This window comes from Artemia sp. Qi Xiang Cuo, chromosome 16 (genome assembly GCF_049724085.1).
Source record: "Artemia sp. Qi Xiang Cuo chromosome 16, ASM4972408v1, whole genome shotgun sequence".
In the NCBI taxonomy this organism is placed as follows: domain Eukaryota; kingdom Metazoa; phylum Arthropoda; class Branchiopoda; order Anostraca; family Artemiidae; genus Artemia; species Artemia sp. Qi Xiang Cuo.
In genome coordinates this window covers 28130361-28147512 of record NC_142809.1, presented here as the reverse complement: position 1 = coordinate 28147512, position 17152 = coordinate 28130361, and the positions used below count along the sequence as shown (strand labels likewise).

The following is a 17152-nucleotide window of genomic DNA, read 5'->3' as shown; positions in this document are numbered from 1 at the left end:
AGTCAAGCGATCGCAATTAGTTACCTGGGGAAGCTGCGTCACATATCGTCCAATTTTAGTCATTGCTTCTTGTGCGCAAGCTCTTGTGGATCTGAGGGGTTTGGTGTACGTGTCATTTGTGGATGCGAAAGAGTTTACGGGATTTATCTTAGGGATGAATAAATTATTAGCTTCTCGTTTGAGAAACGTATACACAAATCACTTATTCTTATGTCATCAGTAACTTTGTTTAAAGCTAAACTTTAGTGTCGGTTTAATATCTCAAGCGCCACTTTCTAATGCTGGACCACACCTTTGTCATGGGAAATGAAACTGACTTGGTCAATACAATATTATGATGTGGGTGATTATAAATGTGTTTTGCGAGGGCTCAATCAAAACTTTTAGGTTCTGTCCCTTTTGAGGGTATCAATTGATATACAGTACTGAGCTATTTTATCCGTTATGCATTGTCCAGTAAGGTGTCCTCATTTTTATTGTCTCACTAAAATTTATAAGCCATGGAATCCTCTTTGACCAATTGTTTGCTCAGTCAATTCTCCTACAGCAAAGTTAGGGAAATTCTTGTCAGTTGTATATGGCCCCTTATTCTGGTTCAATAATTTTGTATAAAAAATTCTGCTGATTTCGTTTTAAACGTAGAACAGGATGTGGTTACACCGTACACGATAATAGGTTTAATGTGGAATCAATGTATACTAATTGTGATCCGAAAAGGCCGAATTTATTCTGGAGCAGAAGCTTACTGCTAACCTATTTGTCTGTGAAAAATCTAGATTCTCAAATCAGACGCTTCTTTCACTCACAATCCTTTGTAACAAGACTTTTTTTTTAATATAGAGGTATTTCTTACAGACATAAATATGGTCTTTCAATTGGTAGCCCCCTTTCAGTAAAATAAGCAGATTTCATTATGGCAAACCTTGAAGAACAGGCTATTTTGAAAAGTTTTGAGCCTAACACAACATCAGATACAACATCGGAATCACGGAGAACAGTTTAAAGAGAATATTGGGTTTGTATCCTGAAAAAGGATATTCCAGATTTACTCTATCAGGAGTTTCACAACGGTCAAAATTAAATAATAGCACTTGAGACTGAACCGCATTTAAAGAAAGACCAATCTCATTATAATTCTTACCAATCTCCCTGAAACCTATTTCCAAACTAAACACAGTCCTGCTTAGGTTAAGAACGTCATCCGCACAACATAAAACAGACTCACTAACACCGTTCAATATACAGCAAGACGATAAATCCCCTTGGGCTCTTAGGGTTGCGTTATTATAAATAGTACGAGAGGTAATGGCCCCTTGTTTGATTCCAATCTTCACACGGAGCTCTGAAGGAAGAAGCGAGGATCCAATCTTTAAGCGTACTCGGAGGGGTCTATACATACAATAAAGAGGTCGAACTGCATCAACAGATACCCCCCCCCCCTTTTAAAATAACTCATATATAGCCCTTGATTGAATTAGAGATCCGAAAGCATTACTAATGTCATATGCGCCATTAGCCAAAGGGCTACCTGACCTTTCAACATCCTTTAATATTGTACATAAACTCCTTAAAGCGTGGTAGCAATTATGTTGGCTTTCCGCGTTGTTTGTTCTTATCAGTTTACTTACTTGTACTTGCTTGTACTTGAATCAGGACACAAGCTATATAGCCCTCCCTGGTGACAGAATCTGGCAAACTGTTGAATTCCACAGGTTACGGTCTTGCATTAATGGGGTGATAATTTCGAGCCATGGAAGGTCCCATCTGCGACCATGTCTCTGGAATCTGCCAATCGGCTTGAGGTCAGATTTGATGGTGTCGAGCCAAGTTTTGGTTTTTCCTCCTTGTCTTTTCCTCCAATCAGATGTTGGTTTGCAGCGTAGGCTTTGTTTTGCAGAAGCCTCGGCTAGTCTTCGGCAAACATGGCCGAACCAGGACAGGCGATAGTTGTGATGTCGTACCTCTGATCACATCGTTGGTGGATGATCATATTTGGGATTCAGTCGCTGAGACATAACCCCACGGTTTGTGCGCGGTGTGTGATGGTGTGTGCCTCGGTGACTTTTAAGGGCCACGTGTCGCTGCTGTACACTAAGACCGATCGAACTAGGGCATCGTAAATACGGATTTTTGTATTCTGGTGGATTTCCTTCCTTTTCTATAGCAGCTTCCACTGCTGTGCGAAAACAGCGGAAGCTGATGCAATGCGACATTGGATTTCTTCGCTACATCTGCCGTTGACTTTCATGTACGATCCGAGATATTTGAATTTATTGAAAACTTCAACCTGCCTTTGGTTAAGAGTTATAGGGTAGAGTTTATATCTGGGGTATAAGACAGCTTCTGTCTTGTTAATATTAATCTTGAGCCTCATAGGGGCAGCAACATCGGAGACTTTCAGAAGCATGTTCTGGGCTGCATCAACGGATTTGCCAAGGAGAGCAATATTATCTGCTTAATCCAGGTCGGTGGTACTGAAATCAGGGCTAACCTTTACTCTTCCAAAGTTTAGCATTGCTTTTTTCATGATCCAGTCGAAGACAAAATTAAATAGTTTGGGAGAGAGTACACACCCTTGCCTCACACCGAAATCGATTTCGAATAGCGGTGAAAGTCTTTCCTTGACCTGGATGCAGGCTCGTTTGTGTTGATAGTACGCCTCAATGGGTTGTATGATCTTAGGTGGGACGCAGTCCTCTTCCGTCTCCATCCAAATTCCTCCCCCGGATGACTGAATCGAAGGCCGTAATGAAGTTGACAAAGACAGCGACGGTGATTTGTTGATGCTTGGCTCTATGTTCAAAAATCTGTATCAGCGTGAAGAGTTGGTCATTACAGCCCATGCCAGCTCGGAAACCAGAGTGGTTGGGGTGGGTTCTTTCGTTGCGGACTTTTTGGAATCAGTTCAGCAGGATAATTGCAAAGATGTTTCCCACAATGCTTATTAGTGAGATCCCTCTGTAATTTTTTCATTCAGTGCAGTCGCCTATCTTGAAGACTTGTATTATAAGTGAGCCATGCCATTCCTGGGAAACCGTTCCGGATACTAGATTGAGCAGAAGAGCTTCTGTAATTTCTTAGCGAGAACAGGAGCAGCTTTGTAGACTTTGGTCGGGACAGAATCTGTGCCTGGCGCCTTATCATTCCTCAGCTTCTTGATTGCCTCTTTCATCTCCTGTATTGAGGGGGGGGGGTATACATCGACGTTGCTGTATCGGGCTTGTTGACTTGGCGATACTGACTTGTCGTTAGGGTTGCTGGGATGGTGTGTAGTTGCACTATTATTGGGAGGCGTTTGAATAAAAGGGATGTTGTGATTGGGTTCAGCAGCTTCTGAAAGTGGTACTGCCATCTTGCCATTATATCTTCTTTTCATGACAGAAGCATTCCATCTTCACCTCTCATTCCAGTTGAGATCTTTTCACTTTTCTCTGTTGCTTCTTTTAGTTTTTGGTAAAGCTTTCTCGTATCTGAATGACTAGCAACCTTCTGCATATCTGCTGCCATGTGGTCCCAGTAGCGTTATCTGTCGCGGCGGGTGGAATATGGCATTCTTTTCTCAGTATTTTGAACACTGTTGACTTGGTATTTGTAATCTGTTGTTTCTGGTTTAATAGCTTGATGGTGTCTTCTGAGATCCACTTTTTCCGCTTTCGACTCAGCCTACTAAGGACTTTTTTAGAGGCGTCTCTTATGGTGTCTCTGATCTTCCTCCACTCGTCTTGTATGTTGATAGTGGTTGGTTCGTTATCGTCGTCCGCGGACGGGATGTCAAAACGGTTGGATAATTCCAAGCGGAACTCTTCTGCGACTGCTTTATCCGGAAGACGTGCTACATCGTATCTTGGAGGAGGTTGCGTTCTTTTTCCGGAGGCGAGCTTCATGGCCAGGGAAGCTTTTAGTAGCATACGATTAGAGCCGTTATTCGCTCCTGTGTCGGCTCCACGGTAGGCTCTACAGTTCTTTATAGTGCTTCGCCATCGGGAGGATATTACCGAGCAATCAACCTGAGATTGGGCTCTTCCATCTCGAGAGCGCTAGGTGATCCTCTGGGATGGTTTGTTTTGGAACAATGTACTTGCCAATAGAAGATTATGCTGATGGACAAATTCTACGATTCTGCTTCCAAATTTTATGAATTTGAACCTAATGATGACAGGCACAGGTCCTGTCGAAATTATCGTTTGAAGAAAAATAAAGACGTGACATCCATAGCTTAGGTAAGCTTATTACCATCTACCATTATCATATAAACTTCATAGAGGGCTCATTTGATTGGAAGTTAAAAGTTTTAGTTCACTTTTTAAAGGGCAACTAGCCCCCCCCCCCCCCACGCCCTTTTTCCCCCACACCCATCCGCTACAAATGTTGAGATAGCCAGTTTTTTGAAAATTGTCCGAAAATTAGATACCAAAAACTCCGGTGTCAACTTAACCCCCCAGGGCCCGGGGGTAGGCGTTGTAAGTGTTGTCCAGGGGGCATATATGGTTCTTATGAAAGGGATGCTCGTATAAACTTCAGAGTAATCATTAGATTGGTAATTGAAAGTTCTAGTTCACTTTTTAAGAGTCAAAAGATATCCGAGGGCAACTAGCCCCCCCCCACACCCTCTTTCCCCAAGCCAATCCGACAAAATTTCTAAATTAGCAATATCATTTAAAATAGTTCAAAGGTCATATAAGAAAAACTCCTGTGTCGACCAAACCCCCCAGGGCCTGGAGGCAGGCGTGGTAAGTTATTCTTGGGGGGGCATATATAGTTCTTATGGAATAGACGCTCGTATAAACTTTGGAGAGGGCTCATTTGATTGGAAATTGAAAGTTCTTGTTCACTTTTTAAGAGTCAAAAGAGATCGGAAGGCAACTAGCCCCTCCCCCTCCACGCCCTAAATGCATCAGATAAAAATTTTGAGACATACATTTTGGTAAAAATAGTTCAAAGTTCAGATAACAAAGCTCCGGTGTCGACACAGCCCCCAGGGTCCGGGGGTAGGCGTTGTAATTTATGTCCTGGGGGTATATATGGTTGCTATGGAAGGGATGCTTCTATGAACTTCATAGAGGGCTGATTTTATTGGGAATTAAAAGGACAAATTGGTGTTTTAGAGTCCCCCTGTAGTGACAAGACCAGTTAACCATTTCTTTAAGCATCATTTACGCCTTTTTAAATGAAATTTTAAAATGAAATTTTTTAATGATTCTGATTTTCCTGGGCTTAAAAATGGTAATGCCCCTTCATCTAGCATCAATTTGCTTTACTGTCTAGTTTATCCCATCCCTTTGGTAATCTTGTGCCATGGTAATGCCTCAGCAATTGGACAATGCCTGATTTCGGACATCCATTTTGTAAAAAAAAAAAAAAAAAAAACAAAAAAAAAAAAAAAAAAAAAAAAAAAAAAAAAGGCAAATTTACCATCATTTGGGTGTAAACTCATATTAGTTTTTTTTCTACATTTAAACCTAAGAAATGTTACCCTAATAGCCTTGCATTTTAAATAGCTGTATTCAGCTACATCCCTCATATCATATACATGTTATTTTTCATTTATTTATAAAAGTACCGAATACATTTAAAAAAGAAGGTTTTAAGGCTTTGATGACTTTGATTAACTAAGCACTGGATCATATTAGCGGAACGTTTAGTCACTTTCACAGTCATTAAGACTGTCTTCAACAGGATTTTCTTGAAAATCTAGCTCCTCTCCTTCAGACTTAGATTGTGACTCAGGTGACCGTGCCTGTTCCAAAGCCCCCCCCCCCAAAAAAAAGTCCCGTATACGGCCCTTATGATTATATATCAATTTCTACCTCTAACCTTCTATCGTCTCTCCCTTAGAGCTAATTCTGTATTTATATGAAGATTCTTTCAAAACAACTGCTGAAACACAAGGTCCTTTAAACTAGAATAAGAATTTCTTTCAGATACTGTAGTCAGTAACAACTCCTTCGGTAGCAATTGTTTAAAAGCTGGCTGAATCAAAGGCAGCGCAATAGCGCTGCCAAAGTAAAGAACGATGTTCTTTGTTCCCACCATTTCTCCAAACACATCCAATCAAAATTTTGAGATAGCCATTTTGTTCAAAATCGTTGATTTCCAGATAGAAGTTATGTTTTGGAGGAGGATACTCCCCCCACAGCCCTCAGGGCAAGGATTGTAAGTTATGCCCCCGGGTCGTATACGGTTTTTATAGAAAGCTTTGTCGTAGAAACTTCAAAAAAGGCTTATTCGATTGGAAATTCAAAGGGCTAGTGTCCTTTTTAATAGTCGAAAATGATTGGAGGGTAACTGATCCCCCTCTCATACCCACCTTTTCCCCAAACACATCCAATAAAAATTTTGAGATAGCCATTTTGTTCAACGTAGTTGAAAGTTCTGGAAATTAAGTCTTTGAGGATGGTACCCCCCACAGCCCTCAGGGCAAGGGCTGTAAGTTACGCCCTGGGGGCATATAAGGTTTTTATAGAAAGCTTTGTCGTAGAAACTTCAAAAAAGGTTTATTCGATTGGAAATTCAAAGGGCTAGTGCCCTTTTTAATAGTCGAAAGTGATTGGAAGGCAACTAACACCCCTTCCACGCCCGTCATTTCCCCAAACACATCCAACCAAAATTTTAAGATAGCCATTGTGTTCAACGCAATTGTAAGTTCTGGAAATTATATCTTTGAGCAGGACACTCTTCCCACAGTCTTCAGGGCAAGGTTATAAGTTATGCTCTGGGGACATATAAGGTTTTTATTGAAACCTTCGTCGTAAAACTTAAAAAAGGGCTCATTCGATTGGAAATTCATATGACCAGTGCCCTTTTTAATAGTGGACAGTGAATGGAGGGCAACTAACCCCTCTCTCACGCCCACCATTTCCCCAAACACATACAATCAGAATTTTTAGATAGCCATTTTGTTCAACGTAGTTGAAAGTTCTGGAAATTTGGTCTTTGCGGGTGACAACCACCCCAAACCCCTCAGGGCACGGGTTGTAAGTTATGCCCTGGGGGCATATAAGGTTTTTATAGAAATTCTTATTGTGGAAACTGCAAAACGGGCTCATTCGATTGGAAATTGAAAGTGCTAGTGAGCTTTTTAATTGTTGAAAGGGATTGGAGGGGAACTAAACCCCCTCTCACACCCACCATTTTTCCCAACACATCCAATCAAAATTTTTCAACGTAGTTGAAAGGTCCGGAAATTATGTCTTTGAGGATGAAACTCCCCCTAGAGCCCTCAGGACAAGGTTTGTAAGTTATGCCCTGAGGGCGTACAAGGTTTTTATAGAAAACGTTGTCGTAAAACTTCAAAAACGCTCATTCAGTTGGAAATTGAAAGGGCTAGTGCCCTTTTTAATAGGCTGGTCGAAACTGATTGGAGGGCAACTAACCCCCCTCTCACGCTCACCATTTCTCCAAACATTTCTAATAAAAACTTTGAGATAGGCATTGTTTTCAACGTAGTCGAAAGGTCTTGATATTATGTCTTTGAGGATGATAACCCCCCCCCCCCCAACCCCTCAGAGAAAGGTTTGTAGTTATGTCCTGGGGGCATATAAGGTTTTTATAGAGAGCGTTGTCATAGAAACTTCGAAAACTTTGAAACTTCAAATGGCTAGTGCCCTTTTAATTGTCAAAAATGATTGGAGGAAAACTCCAAACACCCCTCCCACGCCCACCATTTCCCCAAAAGCATCCAATAAAAATTTTGAGATAACCGTTTTGTTCAACGTAGTTGAATAGTCTGGGAATTATGTCTTTGAGGATGACACTCCCCCCACATCCCTTAGCGCAAGGGTTGTAAGTTATGCCCTGGGGGCATTTAAGGTTTTATAGAAAGTGTTGTCGTAGAAACTTTAAAAAGGGCTCATTCGATTGGAAATTGAAAGTGCTAGTGCCCTATTTAATTGTCGAAAGTGATTTGAGGGTAACTAACGCCCCTGTCACGCCCATCATTTCCCCAAACAGATCCAATCAAACTTTTAAGATAGACATTTTGTTCAACGTAATTGAAAGTTCTGGAAATTGGTTTTTGCCAGCGTTGTCGTAGAAACTTCAAAAAGGACTCGTTCAATTGGGAATTGAAAGGGCTAATAGTCAAAAGCGATTGGAGGGCCAATCCCCCCCTCTATACCCTTCATTTCCCCAAACACTTCCGATCAACATTTTGATATAGCAATTTTGTTGAACGTCGTTGAAGGGTCGGTAATTATGTCTTTGAGTTTGACAACCCCCCACCCATCCCTCAGGGCTAAGGCTGTAAGTTATGCCCTGAAGGCATATAATGTCATATAGAAAGTTTTGTCGTAAAAACTTCAAAAAAGGCTTTTTCGATTGGATATTGAGAGGGCTATTGCCCTTTTTAATAGTCAAAAGTAATCAGAGGAAGAATCGCCCCCCACGCCCATCATTTCTGCAAATATTAGTAGGAACCTATCAGGAGGTATGAAACGAACCTGCCATCTACAATTGAGTCTAACGCCAAGATAACCTAATTTATTCAAGGATTATTGATCGAGTCCAATGGGGCCAAGGTCGATTTATTTGTTGTTGTTCGTCTAGGTGTAATGACTCCAGGGCGAATTTTGCACATGCGCATTAACGGGACGAGATGTATTAATCTAGGACAAGAGGGGAAAGTGGATTTCCGAGAACTTGATTTACATAATTGGTGGGGGAATGTATTGATCCACAAACTGGAACAGGATGACGTGTCTTTCTAAGCCAATCAGGGAAGTTATGTAAGGTTTCCCATTACATCACAATTCGCCCTTGAGATTTTGTATATAACGGACATGCGGTTAAATTATCATAAAGTTTTAAGACACCATGGAACAAGCATCTGATATTATTGACTTTGAAAGTCTGGCTACAGCGATTTATAATGTTAGTTCAGTTTGGTAAATTTTCCTACTTTATCTCCAAATAAAATCATTTTACATAGTCACCCCTTCAGTAAATTAATATTCAGGGGGTAACCCCCCTCACAATAGAAACTCCACTATATGATGTTTATAGTCGATAGAAAGCGTAAAATACGCTCTTTTTTACCATGTACACCTCCCCCCTCCCCCCTCTGTTGACGACTTGAATTCTTCCAATGGAAATAACTATGTTTTTTTAACTCTCTTTTTGACAACTAACTTCTGTCAACTCTTTAATATACGGACTCCCTTATATCGCTAAACCGTGAAAATTTAAATAGGGAAAAATTATTGACACCCCACAATTGCACTTCCTGCTTGTTAATTCACTTGAATTACGTTAGCGGTTTAACCAAAGGTTTCTCTGATAAAGGATACTTTTTGATCAAATTAACGACATAGTTTCTTCATCGCAAATTTTAATTTTGCTTTACTGAAAAGGGAGAGGGGCTTTCTTCTGTAAAAAGAAAGGGGGGGGTTTGATTGTTAAGAGGGGATGGGTGTTGGTTACATGCAGTTTTCATTTTTCCATTTCGAGTACTCAGGGTTTATATGGGGGGGAGGGGGCAATGTCCACTTCGAACCCCTTCGTTGTAAGGTGAAAACAAACTGTTTCTTCACGCGAAAAGTAAGAAGGGCGGGTTTAAGAAAAATATACATAGCTTTATTATGCGTAAATTGAATAACATTTTTAACCTATGATCGCAAATTTTAGGCCTATAAGCTGTGTGTTAACAATCTTTTATCTTATTTAAAGCCTATAGACTGGAACATTTAATTTTTTTCTAAATGGTAAAAATAGAAACATTGATTTCTATCCTAAGGCTACAGACTACTGTTTGTCAAGATTTATTTTTTCACAAGTTGTATAATAGAAACGTTTGATTTCTAAGCCTAGCGTATTTCTTGCAAATTTTTACTTTTTGCTTTACTGAAAAGGGGGAGGGGGCTTCTTTGAATGGGATGAATATACCCGTGATCTATTAAATGACATTGAGAATAAGGAGACCACTAATATCACCAAGGAAATTAAAGACATTGTGTCATAGATCTAAAAAATAAAGTTTCATTTGTTTATTATTTTCTTACGTCTAAAGATTGAGCTTTGAAAACTTTTGGATAATATTTTCCTTGATTCCATATCTTTGTTCAAATGCCTTATGGGTCGAAATGGGGACAACCTGATAACCAAGATTCAGCATTTTTTATCTACTAGAAACTTCAAAGAAAATGGACGCCGTCCCTCCTACTGGTAAATGTTAGGTTAGATAATTTTCAGACAGGACAATATAAATAAGAAAAACAGGAAACGGGTTATAAAAGAATAAAATAAAAAACAAAAACACACGCAATTTAAGGAAAAATGGACACCCTTCCTCTTATTGGTAAAGGTTAGGTTAGATCGTTTTCAGACAGTACAATGCAAATGGGAAAAACATGAAATGGGTTATAAAAGAATAAAATAAAAAAAACCATAACACACACAATTTAAGGGGAAATGAGAGGAGAGGACATCAGGGTAAGAGGGAGTGTCTTTTAGGGAAGCAGGACAGTTTTTTTGTCATCAACTCAAAATTAACTTTTTTTCGGATGGATCGTTTACAGACTGGACAATGTAAATGGGAAAAACAAGAAACAGGTTATAAAAGAATAAAATAAAAAAAACAATAACACGCACAATCTCAGGGAAAATGAGAGTAGAGGACTCCAGGGTAGGAGAGAGTGTCTTTGAGGGACGGATGGACAGTTTTTCATCAACAGCTCAACATTAACTTTTTTCCGCTGGATAGTTTTCAGACTGAACTATGCAAATGATGAAAAATATGAAATGGGTTATAAAAGAATAAGATAAAAAACAATAACACGTGCAATTTAAGGGAAAATGAGCGGAGAGGACTCCAGGGGAGAAGGGAGTGTATTTGAGGGATGGGGGACAGTTTTTTCGTCAACAGCTCAACAATTAACTTTTTTTCCGCTGGATCGTTTTCAGCATGGACAATGCAAATGGGAAAAACATGAAATGGTTTATAAAAGAATAAATAAGAAACAATAACACGCAATTTAAGGAAAGTGAGAGGTGAGGACTCCGGGGGAGGAGGGAGTGTCTTTGAGGGACGGAAGACAGTTTTTTGGTCAACAGCTCAACATTAACTTTTTTTCCGCTGTTATATTTATAATTTTTTTTTTGTTGCGCAGAGCAGTAGTTTTTAAGTGTATATTTAATGTTATCCAGCCTCCTTAAGTGAATATAAACTATTCCAAAGAAAGTAAGCTGTATTTGTTAGAGTGTCAGAAACATTACATATTTATTTAATTTAAGCCCTTTTTTTCAGCTATAATAATGTTTGGTGTGATTGACACAGAATATATTGGTCTGAAATATTCCTCAACTGGCATTATTTTTGAAGCAGCTTTCTTACTCCTAGACGAACAACGGCGCGAAGCTCATAGCTATAAATGGAACGTAAGATACAATATTTATAAGTACGAGAAAAACAGATGGAGTCCAACATTAAATTTTATAAATCGAAACGGATTTTAGGTTAAAACCATAAGACCACGTAATGAAAATAGCCATGAAATAAAACATGTACAAGAGGAAATTCAGGAAATATGCAGTTTTTTCGGTGTGCAAGCTGTATATGTTAAGGGAAACGTGCCAAGTGATAAACTCTTACTAGAAAAATGTGATAAAGACATAGCATTATTCAATTTAGAAGACTTCAAATGTGAGAAATACCTGCATTCAGTACATGATCCGGAAGATGAAGTTAGATATTTCGCTCAATGGGTACCTGAAAAGATGGCTAATATGGAAAAATGCATCAGATATCCAAAGACCTAAACTCATGCTCTTCCTCATATCAAATGGATTAAGCTATTTTTTTTTAAATATGTCAATATGTATTTTTTCTAAATTTTTTTAATATGTTTAAGTAATAAACATCTTAAGCCTCAGCCGTCTTTATTCTTTAGAATAGTTCATCGCCATGAAAATTATGCTTTCAGATTCAGATTGCCAGGGAACACACTTTCAAGTTCAGCATGTTGGAGAACCCTAAATGGTTATCCCTAAGAAGGTAAGTTAACCCTAAAAGGTTAAAGAATTTTTCTGAAATCACAATTTCAGATTCAGCATGTCAGGGAACACACTTTCAGGTTCAGCATGTCGGATAACCCTAAATGGTCATCCCTAAAAAGGTAAGTTAACCCTAAAAGGTTAAAGAATTTGTCTTAAATTTCTCTTTATGATTCAGCAGGTCAGGGAACACACTTTCTGGTTCAGATTGTTGGAGACCTCTAAATGATCATCCATAAAAAGGTAAGTTAACCCTAAATGGTTGAAGAATTTTTCTGAAATCACACTTTCAGATTCAGCATGTCAGGGAACACAGTTTCAGGTTCAGCATGTCGGAGAACCCTAAATGGTCATCCCTAAAAAGTTAAGTTAACCCTAAAAGGTTAAAGAATTTCTCTGAAATTACACTTTCAGATTCAGCATGTCAGGGAACACACTTTCTGGTTCAGCATGTTGGAGAACCCGTTCTTAAGGAATTGATGTAGAATTTGAAATTTAGTGTAAAGAGCTAGGTGTTGAGGAGGGGACAATAGATATAGATGACAGTACACAATTCAAACCTGAAATTGAGTTCTCAGACATGCTGGTGCACGCACGGAAACATCAAAACCATAGGGTTCTCCGACATGTTGACTCTGAAAGTGTAATTTTCGGTAAAAGCGTGTTCTCCGACATGTTGACTCTGTTTTCGAACCTGAAATTGTGTTCTCAGACATGCTGAACCTTAAAGTGAACTAAGTTAGGTTAGGTTAGCTAGTACACATTTCTCCATGTTTAAGTTAGGTTAGGTTAGCTTATCATGAGCGCTCATGATAAGCTAACCTAAGCTAACCTAACTTAAACATGGAGAAATGTTTACTAGCTAACCCAATCTAACTAACCTAGCTAAGTTAGGTTAGGTTAGCTAGTCAACATGTCAGAGAACACGCTTTTACCGAAATTTACACTTTCAGAGTCAACATGTCGGAGAACCCTATGGTTTTGATGTTTCCGTGCGTGCACCAGCATGTCTGAGAACTCAATTTCAGGTTTGAATTGTGTACTGTCATCTATATCTGTTGTCCCCTCCTCAACACCTAGCTCTTTACACTAAAGTTCGAATTCTACATCAATTCCTTAAGAACGACGCCTGAAACATAAGGGTCGTTATAGAATTGACCCAGTGGTCCTCGAATATTGCAATAGGGTTCATTCGAAACATTGTATTTTTTGCCAAAAGAATGATTATGCCTGATTAGAGCTTTTTTATTAATTATCTATGTCGATTTTGTATTTCTCTCTCACTATGCATCCTTTCGGCTGTAGCAAAAATACTCTATGGTTGCTGTTACATCGGAAGCGGGTTTCCTAGTGGTATTCCATGGTAGGTTATCGAGACTCAATTTTATTGCGTGCATTAAATCAGTAATTTTTCCTCATTGGAGGGATAAACACATAACTCATATCTTTAAAGAAGTGAAACTGCATTATTTAAAGAAAATGTGTGCACATGATAGTGTTATTGTAGCATTGAATGCTGACATGGAGAAGTATTTGAACTATGAAACAAGTACAAGTGGTAGCACTATCGGAAACCTATGCGTTCGTTGTCATGACAGTAAGAAATTAAATTTCTTTGGAGTACCAAAAAAATTCAACTTTTATGCGGGTGGATATGCGAGATTGAGATCTCTGGAGATGATTGCACTCAAAGAGAATGCCAATATAAAAATAATAGTTGATGAAGAGGGGTATCTTCTTGCTAGTGCTTGTGGTAACATGTTACCCAGTGTTAAACCCTATCGTCAGCTTTCGGGTATTAGTATTTAACGGAAGGTCAAAAGAAGAAAGGCCTACTCTTCTGCTAATATCATAAACCATGTCTTGTCAACATCCCAGAACTGTTACCTCTGTCAAAATAATGAGATTATAAACAGTGGAATTGCCGGAAAAAATAAAAAAAGCATGGGCAGACAATATCACTGATGAATATACTGATAAATTGATTCTAAAATGAAGCACAAGTGAGCATTATTACTACTGTTGGTCATATAGTCAATGAATCAAATAATACCAAGGATGAAACGTGTATTGAATCAGTAGGTCACATCCCAGTAAAAATTGTATATGACTCAAATTGGATGAATGATTATTCAAGTGGTTATGAACTAAGAGAAGCGAGTAATTCTAGTATGAAGAGAAAAAATGATAAATTATTTTATGGAACAGGTTCAGAATCATCAATGTTGTTCAATGGTGTTAATTCTATAATATGTTTTTTGTAACATATTTTTCTGTTAATATTCTATATGTTGTTACTTCAATAAAAATATTTTATGAAATACTTTGTTATAATTCTATTATTTTAGAAAACGTTGGAATGTCGAACGTTTAGAATGCTTATTAAAAAGCCGGAGATTCTTATTTTCTTTGGAAAATATTTGAATTGAACTATAACTTTTTTCTTTTCTTTGAGAAAATTCAGAGAGAAATAGAACGTTTCTTCACTTCACTCTGAAAAATCAGAATTAAAGTTGAACCTTTTCTCTTCTCAGGGAAAACATTCAGAAGAAAACTTTAAATTTTTTCATCTCTGAGAAAAATTGGAACTGAATTTAATAAAATTTTGAATTCAATTGAAACTTTTTATCTCCATTGGAAAATAATCACAAACATTGTATAGCTTGTCCTTTCGTCTAGAGGAAAATTTAAACAGAACTTAAAATTTCGTATGTCTTTGAGAAGAATCAGAACTGAAGTGGAAGCCTTATGTTTTCTTGGAAAAATTAGAATTGATCTTTAACTAATTTCTCTTTCATTGTGAAAATTCAGAAAAGAGCTTAAACTTTTCTTCACTTCATTGAGAAAATTTAGAATTAAAGTGGAGCTTTTCTATCTTCTATGGAAAAATTTAGAACATATCTTTAAATGTTTCCATATCTTTGACAAAAATCAGAAGTGAAGCGTAACCTTTTGTATTTTATGGAAAAATTAGAATTGATCTGTAACTAATTTCTTTTTCATTGAGAAAATTTAAAAGAGACCTTGAATTTTTCTTAACTACATTGAGCAAATTTAGAATTAATGTGAAGCTTTTTTATCTTCATGGAAAATATTCACAACCATAGTATGACTTTTCCTATCTTCTACGGAAAAAATTCGAACAGAACTTAAAATTGTTTATGTCTTTGAGAAATTAAAAACGGAAGTGGAAGCTTTTTTCATTTTCTTGGGTAAAATTCAAAATTAAGCTAAATTTTTCTCTTCTTTATGAGAGTTCAGAAGAAAACTTGAACATTTTGCACTTCTTCCAGAAAACTCAAAATTAAACTGGAGCTCCTTATCTTCGTGGTGAATATTTAGATCAAAGTATAACTTTTTCTATTTTCTACGAAAAATTTGGAACAGAACTATAAATTTTTCATCTCTTTGAGAAAAATCGGAACCTTTTTATTTTCTCAGGAAAAAAATTAGAATTTATTTGTAAAACATTTCTTGTCAATTGTGAAAATTTGTTGTTGGAATATAAAAGAAGTTGAAAAAGTAATGTATGACTTCTCTGGCATGCTGGATCTGAAAATATAATTTCAGAGAAATTCTTTAACCATTTAGGGTTAACTTACCTTTTTAGGGATGATCATTTAGAAGTCTCCAACATGCTGAACCAGAAAGTGTGTTCCCTGACATGCTGAATCTGAATGTGTAATTTCAGAGAAATTCTTTAACCTTTTAGGGTTAACTTACTTTATAGGGATGACCATTCAGGGTTATCAGACATGCTGAAACTGAAAGTTTGTTTCCTGACATGCTGAATCTGAAAGTGTGATTTCAGAAAAATTCTTTAACCTTTTAGGGTTAACTTACCTTTTTATGGATGATCATTTAGAGTTCTCCAACATGCTGAACCAGAAAGTGTGTTCCCTGACATGCTGAATCTGAATGTGTAATTTCAGAGAAATTCTTTAACCTTTTAGGGTTAACTTACTTTTTAGGGATGACCTTTTAGGGTTCTCCAACATGCTGAACCTGAAAGTGTGTTCCCAGACATGCTGAATCTGAAAGTGTGATTTCAGAAAAATTCTTTAACCTCTTAGGGTTAACTTACCTTCTCAGGGATAACCATTTAGGGTTCTCCAACATGCTGAACTTGAAAGTGTGTTCCCTGGCAATCTGAATGTGAAAGCATAATTTTCATGGCGATGAACTATTCTAAAGAATAAAGACGGCTGAGGCTTAAGATGTTTATTGCTTAAAAATATTAAAAATATTTTGAAAAAATACATATTGACATATTTTGAAAAAAAAATAGCTTAATCCATTTGATATGAGGAGGAGCATGTGTTTGGATATCTGATGCATTTTTCCATGTCAGGTATCTTTTCCGGCACCCATTGAGCGAAATATCTAACTTCATCTTCTGGATCATGTACTGCATGCAAGTATTTCTCAAATTTGAAGTCTTCTAAATTGAATAATGCTATGTCTTTATCACATTTTTCTAGTAAGAGTTTATCAGTTGGCACGTTTCCCTTAACATATACAGCTTGCATACCGAAAAACTGCATATGTCCTGAATTTCCTCTTCTACATGTTTTATTTCATGGCCATTTTCATAACGTGGTCTTATGGTTTTAACGTAAAAGCCGTTTCGATTTATAAAATTTAGTGTTGGACTCATCTGTTTTTCTCGTACTTATACATATTATATCTGACGTTCCATTTATAGCTAGGAATTTCACGCCGTTGTTCGTCTAGGCGTAAGAAAGCTGCTTCGAAAGTAATGCCAGTTGAGGAATATTTCAGACCAATATATTCTGTGCGAATCACACCAAACATTATTATAGCTGAAAAAAAGGCATAAATTAAATAAATATGTAATGTTTCTGACACTCTAACAAATACAGCTCACTTTCTTTGAAATAATTCATTTTTACTTAAGGAGGCTGGATAACAACGAATCTACACTTAAAAACTACTGCTTTGCGCAACAAAAAAAAAATTATAAATATAACAGCGGAAAAAAAGTTAATGTTGAGCTGGTGACCAAAAAACTGTCTTCCGTCCCTCAAAGACACTCCCTCCTCCCCTGGAGTCCTCTCCTCTCATTTTCCATTAAATTGCGCGTGCTATTGTTTTTTATTTTATTCTTTTATAACCCATTTCATGTTTTTCCCATTTGCATTGTCTA

General features: G+C 37.5%; 1 protein-coding gene across 1 annotated transcript in view; it reads left to right on the top strand.

The window, feature by feature from the left end:
- The window catches only part of SWIP (strumpellin and WASH-interacting protein), a 190506-nt gene that overhangs the window by 34834 nt on the left and 138520 nt on the right, over positions 1 to 17152 (top strand). The gene's annotated exons all lie outside the window — the stretch shown is intronic.